General features: G+C 39.8%; 1 long non-coding RNA gene across 4 annotated transcripts in view; it reads left to right on the forward strand.

Annotated features, from left to right (window-relative positions):
- LOC110130650 (uncharacterized) overlaps positions 1-20139 on the forward strand; it is a 453938-nt gene that overhangs the window by 410872 nt on the left and 22927 nt on the right. For 3 of the 4 annotated variants that reach the window (XR_011485897.1, XR_011485895.1, XR_011485896.1), the window contains one exon: positions 11385-11554. This is a non-coding gene — a long non-coding RNA (uncharacterized lncRNA). Of the gene's footprint in view, positions 1-9687; positions 11050-11384; positions 11555-20139 lie in introns of those variants that run through there. The other variant, XR_011485898.1, reaches the window with a different exon arrangement.

Consider the following 20139-nt stretch of genomic DNA (forward strand, 5'->3'; position numbering starts at 1 on the left):
ACATCCCACCCTCGCCTTCTCCCACAGAGTCCAAAATTCTGTTCTGTACATCTGTGTCTCTTTTTCTGTTTTGCATATAGGGTTATTGTTACCATCTTTCTAAATTCCATATATATGCATTAGTATACTGTATTGGTCTTTATCTTTCTGGCTTACTTCACTCTGTATAATGGGCTCCAGTTTCATCCATCTCATTAGAACTGATTCAAATGAATTATTTTTAATGGCTGAGTAATATTCCATGATGTATATGTACCACAGCTTCCTTATCCATTCGTCTGCTGATGGACATCTAGGTTGCTTCCATGTCCTGGCTATTATAAATAGTGCTGCAATGAACATTGGGGTGCACGTGTCTCTTTCAGATCTGGTTTCCTCGGTGTGTATGCCCAGCAGTGGGATTGCTGGGTCATATGGCAGTTCTATTTCCAGTTTTTTAAGAAATCTCCACACTGTTCTCCATAGCGGCTGTACTAGTTTGCATTCCCACCAACAGTGTAAGAGGGTTCTCTTTTCTCCACACCCTCTCCAGCATTTATTGCTTGTAGACTTTTGGATAGCAGCCATCCTGACTGGCGTGTAATGGTACCTCATTGTGGTTTTGATTTGCATTTCTCTGATAATGAGTAAAACTATCACTTTTTTAATGTGGGCTTCCCAGGTGGTGCTAGTAGTAAAGAACCCTGCCTGCCAATGCAGGAGACATAAGAGACGTGGGTTCAATCCTTGGGTTGGGAAGATCCCCTGGAGGAGGAAATGGCAACCCACTGCAGTATTCTTGCCTGGAAGATTCCATGTACAAGGGAGTATGGAGGGCTACAATCCACAGGGTCACAAAGAATCTGAGATGAGCATATAATACACATACACTTTATTTTATTCAGAAGAGTTTCCCTCTGCAGCAACATAACCTCCTTCCCCAGATTTCATTGCCTCTCAGAACAGACAATTAAACCTGGGCTATAAAGTCCAGTTCACCTCAGACTTCTAGAAGCCACTTGTTGAGAAATTCCCAATCAGAGACTTCTTGTTCTCTTTGTGATTCCATCCAACAGCCAGACTGAGTGTATGAATAGGATGCTGGGACAATGCTTTACTGCCTATCAGCTAGCAGTCATTTTGTTTACCACATGAACATGTTGTTATAGTGACACCATCCTCTTCATTTAGAATGAGTTAACTACTTAGCACAAAGAAGAGTTACATGGATGAGTCCTATACCTAAGTCAATTTCTCTGAGAGTGAGACTGAGTAAAATCTACAGAGAACAAATGACATGTACCCTACTCAAAGGTGCAGTCTGAAATTGCAAAGACTTGGGGAACCTCCAGGTCCAATCAAGGTTGTAGTTACAGGGGGGCAAATTTGCTACATGATTGATGCCAGCAAGAAGGAAAGAATATAATCATTTTACAAGTCTGAAGAAGGAATTGTTAACAAATGAATGGTTGGTTTTCATGGGATCTAGAAGTGGGAGGGAACAATTAAAGAGCCATAGGGCATCACTAATTTATCCAAAGTCAGAGCAGATATTGACAAGACAAACTGGCAAGTCCATACACAATGGGATAGAGGCACCGGGTCATCCCAATTTGTGCCATTAGCCCTTAAGATTGTCACCTAACTGACCTTGCTCTGACTCCATGCTCTAAGATATAATCTAATATTGATTACTTTCCCACATACACTTTGTCATGGGGAGAAAATTTGCTAACAAGTTGACATGAAGTGTTCTAGCCTGCTTTGCAGTTAATTCTCATTATAAGTGAATAAATTGGTGTTTTACTTATCCAACAGTTTCTGTGGTTTTAATAGCATCGATCCTCCAGACCTCTTAATCACCTCTGAGCACACTGGACACAAAATAAGATTCTCACCATGCAAAGTCAGCATTCCCAGTGTGAACTACAGTGAATTCACGGAAGACTGACCCCCCCCCCCCCGGGAGCCTTGCCTCAACAGTATCCCTGTTTCTGTCTCTCATATGTCTACAACTCTAATAATATTTCTAACAACCTATGGTTTTCACTTCCTGCACTTACTTCCTACTCAATACCCAGTACCATGGTACCTTGCATAAGTAATTGCTTCTTATAATACCATATAGTTTAATCTGATCATCAGAATATACTACCCTGGATGAAGACACAACACAGGACTGTAGACATGAACCCCTGGCACACGCCTTTAGAGAGAGAAGGGTGTATGATTGACCTAATTCTCACCACCTCCATTCTGTTCAGTTGGCAACACATGAGACCTATGTCATCGCTTTCACCACTATCCATGATGGTTAAAACAAATATCACCTATTTTGGGGACTCTGGAACATATTCACCCAGAACCTTCTTGCCTATGACCATAATAGTCATTGCTGAAACAAAATAAAGAATTTAAGGTATACCAGCATCTTGGCAAAATCTAACACCTAATGCCCTTTTGAGAGCCCTGAAAGCTCATGTTACATCTGTAAACCTTTCTCCAAGGATGACGAGGCTTTCTTACCTCACTATGAATCCTCAATCTTCAGGTCTCACTTTTCCAGAAAATGGAAAAAACATTCAGTGGACTATAGTGTCATGAGTCTTCATTGTCACCTTTGTGCGAGAGTCACTGCCCACACTTTACAAACAAAAGTATTAAAAGTGAGTTATACCTTAAAAGGTATAGAATCAGTACAGATAACTTAGTATCTGGACCATTCTTTACAGTCATTGATTGCCTCTATAACTTTGAGTTTTCATGCACTAAATTATTCATATTACTTCCTGGTATTGGCTTTAATTCTGCAGTCTGTTTGAACCTGCTTCTTGCTCACTGATTTCTAGTATATACCTCACATGGCACTGGTTCTTTTATATCTCCACCTCAGTGATAAGCCAACTGTGATTGCATTCCACCCATCCCATTTATTTTCACATGGAAAACCCTGTAGAATTGCAGTTTTCCCTATGAGTAGAAGACATCCCTTTGGACATAAAGTCTGGCTTTGTGTGCATCTAGAGAAAGGTAATTAATAATTGGTTTATATCAGACATTGTGCTCAGTGCTGTGTTAATGATACTCATTTAATTTCACATTACTAAAAAATAGAATATCCATTTCTGATATCTAATTCTTACTACATTACAGGGCAAGGTGTTATTATTCAATTTAAAGATGATGACATGAAAGTTCAGATCAGTTAACTTATCCACCCTAAATTCACACGTAGCTTGTAAGTGGCAGAGCTAGGATTTGAAACCAGTATCTTGCTAATGGCAGAACTTATCTCTCATAGAGGAGGGCAACTCTCTTAAGTCACACCCTTCATGTCCAGACTAACTGACCCAATTACACATCCCAAAGCCACTCAGTCGAGAAAGCCATTCTAATAATTGGTATTCATATAGTGACTGGTTGAAATGCATGTTCTGGACTACAGTCTATAAAAGAACACAGCAAATCAATGCCTTCCAGAACTTTGAGATTTCATTTGTGTTTCTAATAGTTGCAGAAAATTCCTTGAGATATCTTGACATACACTGTGTCTGTTTTATGTGACAGGATAGGCTCTTGCTTGTTGAGTCAGGATCTAACAAAAGTTTCTGGCTATCACAAAGCCTGTTTTTCTGTAGATTTTAATTCAAAGCTAGTCTTTTTGAGTAATAGTTCAACAATGTTTATAGTGTTTTTACAATGAAAAGAGACAATAAGGACTCTGAAGTTTTCTGATGGTTGTTACCTGCCATTGTCATAGGAATACCAAAATTAAAATAAGAGTTTGATTACTTCTGACAGTAGTTTGCAGAGCATTTAAACCTGAGTTATGCCCCACAATATTGACCTCAAGGAATTCTGAGTTATCTCTCTAAGGAGCATTTCTAGGAATCCAGCCATTTTCTCTTTTATGTTATCCATGATGTTAGCAAGAACTGGAGTGGGTTGCCATTTTCTCCTCCACGGGATGTTCCCAACCCAGAAATCGAACCCCCATCTCCTGAGTCTTCTACTGAGCCTTCCGGGAAAGATCCTGGAGAAGGAAATGGCAACTCACTCTATTATTCTTGTCTGGAAAACTCCATGGAGAGAGGAACCTGGGGGGCTACAGTCTATGGGGTTTCAAAAAAGTCAGACACTAATGCGCACGCACACATTAGCAAAAACTGTCAAACATCATGTTCCCTTACTAACCCATGATAAGTCTATCATGTATATATCCTTTATTAAATATGTTTTCATTCTTTAATACTTCATGGGGGCAATGGATACCATTAGCTTACAGTCTGCTATTAATTTCAACATTCCCCTTATTCCATTAGCTTTATCTAGGTATCATTTAAAGGCATTCCCCTCGCCATTCAATTGTTCCAGGATATGGAAGAGTCTGTCTTGATGCTGATCATTTCACACATGATTTTAGAGGTTTCAAAATTGACACTGAGTGCTCACTATGTGCTGAACAAAAGATTTGGGGGCATAATCCTTACAATAGTACTGTCAGTATTTGCATTTTAACAGGTGAAAACAAGTAAACTCATAAGGTTTAAGTAATTTGTCCAAAGATTGAAGCTAATACGTCATGGAGCCAAGATTCATCTCCAGATCTATCTAACAGAAAAGGACATCTACTTGAACACTATGCTACCTGTCCCTCCCACACTGACATCCCAGGCTGAAAAGTCTTAGTCTTCTATGCAGGCAAGTAATCTCTTCAGCACACACTTTCCAAACCTTCTCTATCCCTACTCTGTCTTCAGTGAAAAATTACCCACACTTACCCAGAATTCCTTGTGTGGACACACAAAAATCTGAACAGCATTTTCTTTTTTGTTACTAAAGCTTTTAAAAATAATATTCAATCCATGGCTAATTCATTTCAATGTATGACAAAAACCACTGCAATGATGTAAAGTAATTAGCCTCCAACTAATAAAAATAAATGGAAAAATAATTTAAAAAATAATATCCAGTTGTTTTTTGGCCTTTTGGAGATTAATCAGTATCTTGAGGAAAGAGTCATTGTAGACCTTTCCCTGAAGGGTGCTATTCTCTTTCCTGAGATGTAATTTGTGACACAAATCCCCACTACCCTAAAAATGTAGTTTGAATGTTTAGTAAATAGGTATCCTTAACATTGGGCTTCCCAGGTGATCCTAGAGATAAAGAGCACACACAACACAGAAGCTCATCTTTCTTCCCTCTCATGAGATTTTCTTATAGTTTTTTTCTCCATTGACTTTACAATACTACCAGGGGTCAATACTGACCGCTTAGTACATACCAGGAATTGTGCTTTAGGTGCATTTTTCTCTTAATTCTTACACCAGTGCTCATAGACATCTGTTATTTATATCCTTACTAAGCAGATGAGGAAATTGAGATTTAAAATAGTAAAGAAAATTATGCACAGAACTAGTAAGTAAAAGACAAGACTCAAATCTAGATATTTCTAATAGCAGAGACCAGTCTCCAACACGGTACATTACTATGGATCTAGAGCTAGAGTCAACCAATTGCCAGCTGTGGGCCAAATCCAGCCTACTGCCTGTTTTTAAAAATACAATTTTATTGGAACTCAATCCACCCATTCATTTACATGTTGTCTTCGGGTGCTTTCAAGCTGGGACATGCATGGCCCACACAGCCAAAAGCATTAACTATCTGTTCCTTTACAGAAAAAGCTTTAACCCCTGATCTAAACATATTAAAATATTAAATTAGACCAGCTCATGGGACATCTCATTTTTTATATTTCTCATTTCAAATGGCCCATTTATCCCTATTATTTGTTTCTTGCCTCTAAATTAGTTTCATCTACATGATGAAATAATAGGAGTTTTGTAGAGGATGAACATAGGATGTTTTTGGTATTCTGATTAAATTTCCTTGGTGGTCCATTATCAAATGTATACTTTCTGCATCTGAAGTGAAAATCACTCAGTTGTGTCTGACTCTTTGCGACCCCATGGACTATACAGTCCATGGAATTCTCTAGGCCAGAACACTGGAGTGGGTAGCCTTTCTCTTCTCCAGGAGATCTTCCCAACCCAGGGATCAAACCCAGGTCTCCCACATTGCAGGCAGATTCTTTACCAGCTGAACCACAAGGGAAGCCCACTTTCTGCATGAGACAACTCTAATAGATTGTCCAGGTGTGGCTGAAGTGCACATTTACTATTGCCCCCCAACCCACCAAGCATTATTGAAGACAGTGGCAGAGGACCATACGGTGAAATAAAATCAACAACTCAATGGACATGAATCTGAGCAAACTCTGGGAAATAGTGAAGGACAGAGGAGCCTGGCATGTTGTAGTCCATGGGATTACAAACAATCATACACAATTTAGCGACCTGACAGCAACAGTAAGCATTGTACTTTTGGCAATAGTCCCTAATTTTCATATAGAGATTCAACTTCTTTCCCAGGGCAGTCTACGTTTCTGGGTGGCAGTCCACCTCAAAGTCTGAGACGTAGGCCTAAACTAATGACCTGATGGCAAATACCTGGCCGTTGTGACTGTTCCAGGTATGGCTTTGTGTCTTAAATGTATCTAGAAAGAGTGAGTTTTATGGCCTTCCTTGGAAATATTAGAAAATTACTCTTATTTTTCACCCCACCAGAATCAGATATAGAAGGATAGAGCCCTGATGATTGCTGTCAACACTTTTGACAAAGACAGGAGAGCCCATTTAAGAGTGGAGCCTTCCCACTATGGAAAACAGTGTGGAGATTTCTTAAAAAGCTGGAAATAGAACTGCCATATGACCCAGCAATCCCACTCCTGGGCATACACACCAAGGAAACCAGATCTGAAAGAGACACGTGCACCCCAATGTTCATCGCAGCACTGTTTATAATAGCCAGGACATGGAAGCAACCTAGATGCCCATCAGCAGACGAATGGATGAGGAAGCTGTGGTACATATACACCATGGAATATTACTCAGCCATTAAAAAGAATTCATTTGAATCAGTTCTAATGAGATGGATGAAACTGGAGTCCATTATACAGAGCGAAGTAAGCCAGAAAGATAAAGACCATTACAGTATACTAACACATATATATGGAATTTAGAAAGATGGTAACGATAACCCTATATGCAAAACAGAAAAAGAGACTCAGATGTTTAGAACAGACTTGTAAACTCTGGGAGAAGGCAAGGGTGGGATGTTTCAAGAGAACAGCATCGAAACATGTATATTATCTAGGGTGAAACAGATCACCAGCCCAGGTTGGGTGCATGAGACAAGTGCTCGGGCCTGGTGCACTGGGAAGACCCAGAGGGATAGGGTGGAGAGGGAGGTGGGAGGGGGAACCGGGAAGGGGAATACATGTAAATCCATGGCTAATTCATTTCAATGTATGACAAAAACCACTGCAATGATGTAAAGTAATTAGCCTCCAACTAATAAAAATAAATGAAAAAAAAAAAAGAGTGGAGGCTTCCTGGGAAAGTAGAATTTAGGGGCAGAGAGGAAGAACTCAAGTTCTGATGATTATTTTTAGGTATAAATTTTTTATTGAAATATAGTTGATTTACAATATTAGTTTTAAGTATATAACATAGTGATTCAATATTTTTATAGATTATACTCCATTTAAAGTTATTACAAAATAAGTTATTGGGTTGGCCAAAGGGTTCATTTGGGGTTTGATATTACAGAAAAACCCAAATGGACCTTTTGGCCAACCCAATGTATTTACCTGTGCTGTACAATATATCCTTGTAGTTTATTTATTTTATACATAGTAGTTGGCACTTCGTAATCCTATACTCCTGTCTCACTCCTCCACCTTTCGTACTCCCCACTGGTAACTGGTAGTTTGTTCTCTATATACCTGAGTATGTTTCTGTTTTGTTATATTAGTTTATTTATTTTTTAGATTCTACATATAAGTGATAACATATACTGTTTGTTTTTGTCTGACTTCTTTAACTAAGCATAATACCGTCCAGGTCCATCCATGTTGTTACAAATGGAAAAACATTTCATTTTATGGCTGAGTAGTATTCCATTATATATTATACCACATCTTTATCCATTCATCTGTTGATGGACACTTGGGTTGTTTCTATATCTTGGCTATTGTAAATAGTGCTGCTATGAACATTGGGGTGCATGTACATGATGATAGCATTTGAATCACTAAATCCACTTGTCATTGAAGATATTTAGCCTAAAATCCTTTTACAGAGGCAGAAAGAATTCTGATACAATGATTTTCCCTGATATAACTATACTATTTTTAGCTAAATTGCTTATATTATTTTGAGGAGACAATGCATAGTAACAGAAAAAAAAGTTTCTACCTTGCAGTGCTGGTATTGGACAAAGAACAGACTTATGTACTCTGACCCAGGTTTGACCCTCTAATATAGAAAGTCCCAGCATTTCTGCTAGCAGAAGCTTTATAAAATCATCCAGATTCATGAATTTTGTTTGGGCTACTGGGTAGAAACAGACTAATCCTGTGAAAACCCATCACTTTCCAAAAGAAATTCAAACTTCTACCCCAAAATTTAGCCATTATTTAAATGTAAGATGGTTCATTAACATTTGGGGGACAGGTCTTGGCTTAGGACTTCTTTTCCCATCATTAATACCTGCATCTTTGCCAAGTATAAAGCAAGACAGGAAAGTATAGTGGGTTAAGAATGAGGAACTCTGCCTGGGTACAAATACTGGACTGTTCCTCTCACTAACTAGATGAACTTTCTCAGTTTCCTTAACCTCTCTGTGCCTCAATTTTCTACTTTGTATAGATTATGAGGGTTTCGTGGTGATTCAGACAGTAAAGAATCTGCCTTCAATGCAGGAGACCCAGGTTCAATCCCTGGGTCAGGAAGATCCACTGGAGAAGGGAATAGCAACCCACTCGAGCATTCTTGCCTGGAGAATCCCATGGACAGAGGAACCTGGCAGGTTACTGTCAATAGCATCACAACAAGTAGGGCACAACTAGGCAACTAACAGACACATAGGATTATGAATCTAAATTAATATTTATAAAAAACATAAAAAATAATATTCCATTATAGATTATACCACATCTTCATCCATTCATCTGTTGATGGACACTTGGGTTGTTTCTATATCTTGGCTATTGTAAATAGTGCTGCTATGAACATTGTGAGCACCTGGCACACAATAACCACAATGGAAGTATTTGTTACGATAATGAATGAATAGCATACAAGCGCTACTAACATTTGACATATATACAGAGGATCTATCAAAAAATACATGGTCCCAAACCAATAGGATACATGATGGAAAAACAACACAGATATCTCTATCCTAACATAGGTTAGGATATTCTATCCTATTCTACTCGCAATCCCATATCATGAATTCTCATTGGGACAATTTCAGATGTAGTGTTGGTTAAAAGCTATATATGCAAAGAAGTCAATATGAACTCAAGATATAGTCTTTGCCTTTCTGAACTAGGAAAGAATTTATACATCTCTCCCCTTACTTCATCCTCAAAATGATACAAGTCAATTTCAGAGCTGTGCTTTTGTTTCATTTTAGTAACCTAGGAAAGACTAGGTTCAGATTCTCAAATTTTTTCTGCTATCTCCCACATTCCCTAAACTCCCTCTGTGTGCTCAGTCATGTCTGACTCTTTGCAACCCCATGGACTGTAGCCCACCAGGTCCCTCTGTCCATGGGATTCTCCAGGCAAGAATACTAGAGTGGGTTGCCATTTCCTCATCCAGGGGATCTTCCAGACCCAGGGATCCAGCCTGGGTCTCCTGTGTCTCTTGCACTGGAGGGGAATTTTTAACCATTGAGTCACTGGGAAAGACCCTGTGTAGTTAGAGGAGACTGTTTGAGGAGGCTCAATTTAAACTGAACATGGTAAGAGGGCATTTAGGTGAGGGGAAAGAGAGGTTAAAAGCAGGACTGGGAATGACTCTACTTTGTAAGAAAACCGTGAGGATTATAAGGTCTAGGAGAGAGGTAACAAATACATGTTCAGCCTGGGGCAGTTATGCCTCCAGTGCCCATGGTAGACATTGACAGTCCTTTACAACATTCTACAAGCAAAGCCAGTCACAGGCCCAGAATTCTTTTACATACAGCTCCAGGCAGCCAGTACAATCACAGTACGTAGTTGGCATAAATTAGGTGCTCAAGAAATCATAACTACTATTACCCCCAGGGACCCACAAAATGTTGGGTACAATCGAAGAAATGCAAAATTTGTCTTTATTATTCTTACCAAATAGAATGAAAGTTCGTGCATTTTCAGTATGTCAGAGGCATGCCATGTCTTTAGCACTTGAAGGTCTGACATGACACTGAGACCCAATCCTGCTACAAAGATTATCTGCCATATGTTGTAACATCTTTTATGAGCTATAAGTAGCAGCTTGATCTTTAGGAGTTGAGAAACCTCCAGAACCCCTAATGTTTTCATTTACTACACAAAGAAATGTTGGAATCCCACAGGGCCTGAATCAAATTGGCAAGTACATTCAAGAAGCAATACAGTCTGTCTTTGGGGTTTCTTCTTGACTCCATGTAATGCTCTATGTTCAACCCTAATGATATGATGTCTACCTAATGGCAGATCACCTTGCCTTCTATCCAGCATCCAGATCCTAGCCTTCCTAGAAAAATTTTCCCATTGCTTCTAGGATTTCTTCTTTGTTGGACTGAGAGAAAAGAACAGTGCACGTGAGTCATGTATTGAGGGAACCATGTTATTGGATGTGTATTGCAGGAACAAGATGTTTGAACATTAAGATGTCTTAAAGTTAAGTAGGACAATACGTAGTCGAGATATGGAAAAGAAGAAAGGTATGACAGTAACTTCCTACTTTGGTATTATGTGATGAGGGTGGAGTCTCACCACTGGAATTGGTCAGTGGCATTGGAACAGTCTGGAGGCAAATCACTCATTTTATGTTGCTACTCAGAGCAGCTATCTATTTTTTCATTGATATTCACAACACTGCTTTGATGAAGACAACACAGTCATCCTCAGTAGATATAAGAGGAAACTGAGAAGCAAACAAGTTCTTCTATCAAATCATCCAGCTGATGTTATAGGTAAGTTTCTAGCCCTCCATCTTACACTACTTCATTCTTCCAATAACATCTTCCATAGGTCTAGATAGGAGGTGCCATCAAATAAAACCTAAGGAATCAAAATTTGCATTCAGTGACACACACTTTTTTGCCCACTGACGGCTAATTTAAATGCTATACTGCAAAAAGAAAGGACAATAAGAGGAATTAAATATACAACAGAATAGTTGAACCAATATACAATATGTTTGCTGTTTCTTTAAAACCATTTCTAGTTTCTTAATTCTTGTTACTGATGCAGGGAAGACTGAATATTTTGATCATCGTATTAAGAACATTCTGTTCTTGTTTCCTAGGTTCTCAATCTCACCTCTTCATCTTGCCTTTGATATCTTAATCATTTCCATGGCAACTGATGTGACCTCAGACACAGACTAGAAACTCAGAAAAAATACATTAACCACAACAATCAGATCCCCACAGCACTGCAGGCTATGGTTGGAGAACTGAGGATCAGTTTCAACCAGTAAGTATTCCAACCTGGCTAAATATTCTCTAGAGCATCACTTCTCAAACTTCAGTGGACACTCAAATCACCTAGAGAATCTTGTTGAAATGGAATACTCAACCAGTAGGACTGGGATGGAATCTTAGAGTCCATGTTTTCAACTACCTACCTGGTGACGCCAAAGCTGCTGGTTCCCTGAGAGCTTTTGGAGTAGCAAGGGCCAAGAACCATCATTATGCTAAAGTAGTATAAGTACATTTGTAGTCCTGGAAGAAGTGCTGTTTTGGACAGCAGTCTTGATGAATACGCCACCTCTGATATTATCTATTTTTGTGAACTTGGGTAAACATTTTTTCTTTTCTGGGTCTGTTTTTCTCCTCTGTGAAATTATGAATGTGGCCTTGATAATTACTAAGATCACTTTGGACTGTCAAAGTGTTTGATTCCCTGATAAAGAAAAAAAAAAAAAACATTAGAACCAAAGTCTTAGTCTGAGGGCAAAATGCCCCTATATTACAAAGAAGGGGAGTGGGGAAAGCAATCTACTATAACTTTTGTATCTGTCTTCTTAACTCCAAAGCTTCTGTGAGTCCTAAGGCAATTTATTTCTTCTGAATGTGCAGAACATTGGCATTCTTCATGAAGAAGAGGCAACATTGAATGGTGGCAACAGTTTTAAGCATTTCTCAGCTCTCAGCATATACTTGTGGCCTCATAGCTAACAGATTTGGCTATTTGCTCATGACACTGTCCCTCTGATCAAAAGCAAAACCAATCTCTGCCCACTGATATCCATTACTGGTATTCAATTCTGCCTAGTACCACTTGATTGCAGAAGATAGAACAGAGAATTACGCAGAATTACCACCTACTTGGATGCATTCTCAAAAATGACAGAATGATCTCTGTTCATTTCCAAGGCAAACCATTCAATATCACGGTAATCCAAGTCTATGCCCTGACCAGTAATGCTGAAGAAGCTGAAGTTGAATGTTTCTATGAAGACCTACAAGGTCTTCTAGAACTAACACCCAAAAAAGATGTCCTTTTCATTATAGGGGACTTGAATGCAAAAGTAGGAAGTCAAGAAACACCTAGAGTAACAGGCAAATTTGGCCTTGGAGTACAGAATGAAGCAGGGCAAAGGCTAATAGAGTTTTGCCAAGAGAACACACCAGTCATAGCAAACACCCTCTTCCAACAACACAAGAGAAGACTCTACACATGGACATCACCAGAAATCAGATTGATTATATTATTTGCAGCCAAAGATGGAGAAGCTCTATACAGTCAGCAAAAACAAGACCAGGATCTGACTGTGGCTCAGATCATGAACTCCTTATTGCCAAATTCAGACTTAAATTGAAGAAAGTAGGGAAAACCACTAGACCATTCAGGTATGACCTAAATCAAATCCTTTATGATTATACAGTGGAAGTGAGAAATAGATTTAAGGGACTGGATCTGAGAGACAGAGTGCCTGATGAACTATGGACAGAGGTTCATGACATTGTACAGGAAACAGGGATCAAGACCATCCCCAAGAAAAAGAAATGCAAAAAAGCAAAATGGCTGTCTGAGGAGGCCTTACAAATAGTTGTGAAAAGAAGAGAAGCAAAAAGTAAAGGAAACAAGGAAAGATATATTCACTTGAATGCTGAGTTCCAAAGAATAGCAAGGAGAGATAAGAAAGCCTTCCTCAGTAATCAGTGCAAAGAAATAGAGGAAAATAATAGAATGGGAAAGACTAGAGATATCTTCAAGGTGATTAGAGATACCAAGGGAACATTTCATGCAAATATGGGGACAAAAAAAGGACAGAAATGGTATGGACTTGACAGAAGCAGAAAATATTAAGAAGAGGTGGCAAGAATATACAGAAGAACTTACAAAAAAGATCTTCATGACCCAAATAATCACGATGGTGTGATCACTCACCTAGAGCCAGACATCCTGGAATGTGAAGTCGAGTGGGCCTTAGGAAGCATCACTAAGAACAAAGTTAGTGGAGGTGATGGAATTCCAGCTGAGCTATTTCAAATCCTAAAAGATGATGCTATGAAAGTGCTGCACTCAATATGCAAACAAATTTGGAAAACTCAGCAGTGACCACAGGACTGGAAAAGGTCAGTTTTCATTCCAATCCCAAAGAAAGGAAATGCCAAAGAATGCTTGAACTACTGCACAATTGCCCTCATCTCACACGCTAGTAAAGTAATGCTCAAAATTCTCCAAGCCAGGCTTCAACAATACGAGAACCAAGAACTTCCAGATGTTCAAGTTGGTTTTTACAAAAGGCAAAGGAACCAGAAATCAAATTGCCAACATCTGCTGGATTATTGAAAAAGCAAGAGAATTCCAGAAAAACATCTATTTCTGCTTTATTGACTATACCAAAGCCTTTGACTCTGTGGATCACAATAAACTGTGGAAAATTCTGAAAGAGATGGGAATACCAGACCACCTGACCTGCCTCTTGAGAAGTCTGTATGCAGGTCAGGAAGGAACAGTTAGAACTGAAGATGGAACAACAGACTGGTTCCAAATAGGAAAAGGAGTACGTCAAGGCTGTATATTGTCACCCTGCTTATTTAACTTATATGCAGAGAACATCATGAGAAACGCTGGGCTGGAAGAAGCACAAGCTGGAATCAAGATTGCTGGGAGAAATATGAATAACCTCAGATATGCAGATGACACCACCTTCATGGCAGAAATTGAAGAAGAACTAAAGAGCCTCATGATGAAAGTGAAAGAGGAGAGTGAAAAAATTGGCCTGAAGCTCAGCATTCAGAAAACTAAGATCATGGCATCTGGTCCCATCACTTCATGGCAAATAGATGGAGAAAGAGTGGAAATGGTGTCAGACTTTTTTGGGGTGCTTCGAAGTCACTGCAGATGGTGACTGCAGCCATGAAATTAAAAGACACTTCTTGGAAGAAAAGTTATGACCAACCTAGACAGCATATTAAAAAGCAGAGACATTACTTTGCCAACAAAGGTCCATCTAGTCAAGGCTGTGGTTTTTCCAGTAGTCATGTATGGATGTGAGAGTTGGACTGTAAAGAAAGCTGAGCACCAAAGAATTGATGCTTTTGAACTGTGTGGTGTTGGAGAAGACTCTTGAGAGTTCCTTGGACTGCAAGGAGATCCAACCAGTCCATCCTAAAGGAAATCAATCCTTAATATTCATTGGAAGGACTGATGCTGACTCCAGCTTTGGCCACCTGATGCTAAGAGCTGACTCGTTTGAATAGACCATGATGCTGGGAAAGTTTGAGGGCAGAAGGAGAAGGGCCAACAGACGATGAGATGGTTGGATGGTATCACTGACTCAGTGTGCTTAAGTTTGAGTAATCTCTGGGAGTTTGTGACGGACAGGAAGGCCTAGCATGCTGCAGTCCATGGGGTAACAAAGAGTCAAACATGACTGAGCGAATGAACTGAACTGAACCACCTACCAGAATGCTCTGTTGAAGCAATATAAATTTCTTATTGAATTCCAGCAGTCGTTTGGTGTGCCCATTCAACAGGAAATAAACCTGCTGGTGAATACTAAGGTTGAAAAAGAGGACAACTTGTTTCAGCTGGATTCAACTACTTTCCAGCTCCTTGCTCAGAATCTGAGATATGATGAATCCAGTCAGAGTGAACATTTCCAAGAAGAACTAGCAGACTCCACTGAGGATGAAGTTAGTGGCCCAGATCTGATGGACAATTTCCCAGACCTTATCACTCAGTGTATTTTGCTGGACAAGAAACTTAAGTGACTGGCCAGAGCTTCTATAGTCAGAGATCGAGATCCCAGAGTTGGCTCTTCAGATCCACCACCAAGCCTTATCAAACCCCAAGGTCCAGCATGCAAGGAAGGCCCTATACAACTGCTAGGAAGTCAGCCACCTCTAACTCCAGCCAAAATATCTGGCCAGTAAAATAATTCAGCCATGCCTCTACTGCAGCCAAACTGGTCAGTTCACAGTAGATTGCCTTCCCTAAGGTCCTCATAACCCAGCAAGGATGAATAACCTAACTCATCAGTAAGAGGAGCCCAGACAAATCACATTGTTAACATACCTCTCTCATCTCCAGACTTACTGATATATACCATGCATTAATGTTTAAAATACAGATGGGGAATTGTGATACCACTTTACAAACAGTCATATATTCATGCTTCTGAGAATTTCAACAACCAGATTTTGTTCATTTGGTGACCCATCACCAAACCTGATTCAGCAATAATGAAAACAACTTCCAGGCACTTTCTGCAGCTGGGACTAATTTTCCAAGAGTACTGAAAGCCCACAGGCAAAACTCTGCCCAGTCTGACCCAATGGAAACCACCCTGGCAATGCCTTGGAAAACTCCATCCTCACCAATGGGTAATAGATACCTAAGTCGAGAGTTGTGGCCCAAGTCTTTGTGCATACAGTTGGGCTCAAACCTTTCACCTTCACTCTCACTGGTCTGTATGCTAGTTCCCTGTGGGTTTAGGACTCCTAACTGAAGTCCCAGTTGCATTTCCATATCCTACCAACATTTTCTACTAGAAGCTGATTCATGTTCCAAGTGCTGACTAAAGTTTATCTTAAAACAACTTTCATGGAACCACAGCACTGCCACTGTTTCATGATTATTTATTTTATTACTATTTAAATGCTTCTACTTGCCCAACCATCTGAATCTTTTGCTATTGACAAACTAGATTGTATGGACGTCCAAGCTCTCTGCTTCGACCTTTGTGTCCATTTCTTTGAGAATTAGCCCTTCAAGGAGATACATATTTTTAGCCAGGCCCTAGCCTCCTCCCTTTTCCTCCAAACCTACTTCAGGTTCCAGCATGTCTTATGGACAAGTCAAAATGCTCTAGGGTAATGATCTCTGATAACTATTTAGTGAGATTTGGGGGGATCATAATGACTATGTCTGAAACATGTCCTTGCTGCCTTAAATAGGGACCTGGTTGACTAAACCTCCACTGAAGAGTGAGAATTAGGCCCTTCAGTAGCTTCAGACTCTACAGTCCTCAGCATGGTCACCATCTAGGAACTCTGCCCATTGATGCTAAGCTCTACCCCTATAGATCACCTCTGGTGACCCTTACCTAGTTGAGCATCTTAAAGAGCAATTAATGGTAGACAATTTTCTGAACCATCTCATGTTTAAAATCATGGGGTATATACATCAACACCATATGTACAGAAAATCATGAAATGGGGGTATGCTTGCTTGTGCTATGCTTTTGGCACAGCTCCACTCTGTATAGATGCCTAATGCTTCTGAACAAAAGTAGGGCTATGCTGAAAAGGAAAAAATCCCTAAAATGTTAAGACTATGAAGGGATAATTGGTGTTTCCTGGTAACAATCTGTCTTAGTTCCCTGCTTCTTGATGCTGAAGTATGTCCCCATAATGGATTCCCTGAAGTAAAATCAGTAAATCAGTATTTCCAAGCAGCCGCCAAGGCTACTCAGAACCTGAAGCACCACTGTAGTTTGCCCTAGAAAATTATGCTTTGACAATACCTAAGCCCAGCTAGGACCTTATTAGTCTTAGCCTATACACTAACAAACAGATCTTTTCACCCATCAGTGCCTCACTAACCACTCTGCCAATTCTTATTTGTATTTACAAGGAGTCTCTCTTATCAATAGCTCACTGTATATACACCTTACTGCTTATGCTCTCACAACAAAGAGACCTGAATGCACATGTTTCCATTGTGCTGAGAAATTCCCACTAGTCTACTAGGATTGTATGAGAGTCTCTAACAGGTAGCTCTATTTGAAATTTAAGTGACTATGGCATTACCTGCAGGTATCCTGATCTAGCACCACCAATTCTGTCCTAAAGGACTAACCCAATGGCCTCCAGTCACTTTTCTTACTGACTCCAGTGTGGTCCTGGTATGTTGATAGGAGCATTCAATTGACTTAACCACCAATCTTTCTTTATCTTAGTGCCACAATTTTCACGGGCTTCTCAGGTGGCTCAGTGGTAAAGACTCTTCCTACCAAGCAGGAGACATGGGTTCAATCCCTGGGTCAGGAAGATCCCCTGGAGAAGGAAATGGCAACCCACTCCAATGTTCTTGCCTGGGAAATCCCATGGACAGAGGAACCTAGTGGGCTAAAGTCCAGGGGGTTAAAAAACATTGGACAAAACTTAGCAACAATGACAACAACAACTTATCATTGTGTCCTCTTTATGTACATGTACTTTTTACATATAAAAAAGTCACTTTATTTTATACAGACTTCCCAGGTGGCACTAGTGGAAAATGAACCCACCTGTCAATGCAGGAGATGTGAGATGCGAGTTTGATCCTTGGGTCAGGAAGATTCCCTGGAGTAGGAAATGGCTACCCACTGCAGTATTCTTGCATGGAAGATTAGATGGACAGAGGAGCCTGGCGGGATATAGTCTATGGGGTCACAGAGTCAGAGACAACTGAAGTGACTTAGCACACAGACTTTATTTTATGCAGAACACTTTCCCTCTGCAGCAAAATTACCCTCTTCCCCAGATTTCATTGCCTCTCAGAACTGATAATTAAACCTGGGCTATGAAGTTCAGTTCACCTCCTACTTCTAGAAACCACTTGTTGAGAAATTCCCAATCAGGGACCTCTTGTAGTCTATATGACAGAATTCACCAGCCAGCCTGAGCATATGAATAGGATGCTGGGTCTATTCTTTACTGCCTACTAGCTAGTGACCATTTTGTTTAGCACTTCAGCATGTTGTTATAGTGACACCATCCTCTTAAATTAGAATGAGTTAATTACTTAGCATAAAGACAGTTACATGGATGAGTCCTATACCTAAGTGAATTTCTCTGAGAGTGAAACTAATTAAAATCTACAGAGAACAAATGGCATGTATACTACTCAAAGATGAAGACTGTAGTTTTTAAGATTTCAATGTTTGAAGAAGGACTTGTTAACAAGAAAATGGTTTTCATGGGCTCTAGAATATGGGGGTAGCAATTAAAGACACACAGGACATCAGTAAACTCTCCAGAGTCCAAGAGGCGATGCTGACCAGCAGACAATTTGGCAGGGCCATCTACAATGTGATAGAGGCAATAGGTCATTCCAATTTGTGCCATTAGCCATTAAAATTGTCACCAATTCCCTATGCTCTAACTCCATGCTCTAAGATATAATCTGATTTTAATTACTTTCCCATATAAACTTTGTTACAGGGAGGAACTTTGCTAACAACTGATGTGAAGTGTTCTACCCTGCTTGACAGTTAATTCTCATCAAAAGTGAATAAATTGGTATTTGGCTTATACATCAATTTCTTTGGTTTTAATAGCATCAATCCTACAGATCCTAATCAACTCTGAGCACACTGGAATAAAATAAGATTCTCACCATGCAAAGTCAGAGTTCACAGTGTGAACTGTAGTGAATTCCCTGAAGATTTTCCTCTGTGGGAGTCTTGCTTCAACAGTATCTCTATTTTTCTCTCATTTGTCTAAAACTCTAATACCATTGCTAAATACCTATGGTTTTCATTTACTAAACTTACTTTCATTCATACCTTGTACCATGGTACCTGGCATAAGTAATTGCTTCTTATAATACTACATAGTTCAGTCTAACCATCAGATTATACTGCCCTGGATGAAGATACAACACATAACTGTAGACATGAGCCCCTGACACACACCTTTTAGAGAGAGAGAAGAGTATATGATTGACCTAAATCTCATCACCTCCATTCTGTTCCCTGGCAACATATGAGACCTATGTCGCTGCCTTCACCTCTATCCATGACAGTTAAAACAAATATCACCCATTTTTGGGACTCTGGAATATCTTCACCCAGCACCATCTTGCCTTTGACCACAATAGTCATCACTGAACAAAATATAAAATTTAAGATTCACAAACATCTTGGCAAAATATAGCACCTTATGCCCTTTAGAGAGCTCTGGAAGCTCGTGTTACATCTGTAAAGCCTCCTAAATTGATGGCCATACCTTCTTACCTCACTATGAATCTTCAGGTCTCACTTGGCCAGGAAAATAGAACAAACATTAAATGGATTATAGTGTCAAGAATATTCAGTGTTACCTTTGTGCAAGAGCCACTGCTCATACTTTACAAACAAGTCCTGAAAGTGAGTAGAATTTAGCAGAATCAGTAGCACTACCTTAGGATGAGGACCACACTTTCAAGTCATTGATTGCCTCTATAACTTTGAGTGCAGTACAGTTCAGTCACACAGTTGTGTCCGACTCTTTGTGACCCCATGGACCACAGGATGCCAGGCCTCCCTGTCCATCACCAGCTCCTGGAGTTTACCCAAGCTCATGTCCATCAATTCAGTGATGCCATCCAACCATCTCATCCTCTGTCGTCCCCTTCTCCTCTCACCTTCAATCTTTCCCAGCATCAGAGTTTTTCCAAATGAGTCAGCTTTTTGCATCAGGTGGCCAAAGTATTGGAGTTTCAATTCAACATCAGTCCTTCCAATGAACATTCAGGACTGATCTCCTTTAGGATGGACTGGTTGGACCTCCTTGCAGTCCAAGGGACTCTCCAACTCTCCAACAAGAGACTCTCCTTTTCAAGTCCAAGAGTCTTCTCCA

Source organism: Odocoileus virginianus, unplaced genomic scaffold (assembly GCF_023699985.2).
Source record: "Odocoileus virginianus isolate 20LAN1187 ecotype Illinois unplaced genomic scaffold, Ovbor_1.2 Unplaced_Scaffold_1, whole genome shotgun sequence".
Classification (NCBI taxonomy): Eukaryota; Metazoa; Chordata; class Mammalia; order Artiodactyla; family Cervidae; genus Odocoileus; species Odocoileus virginianus.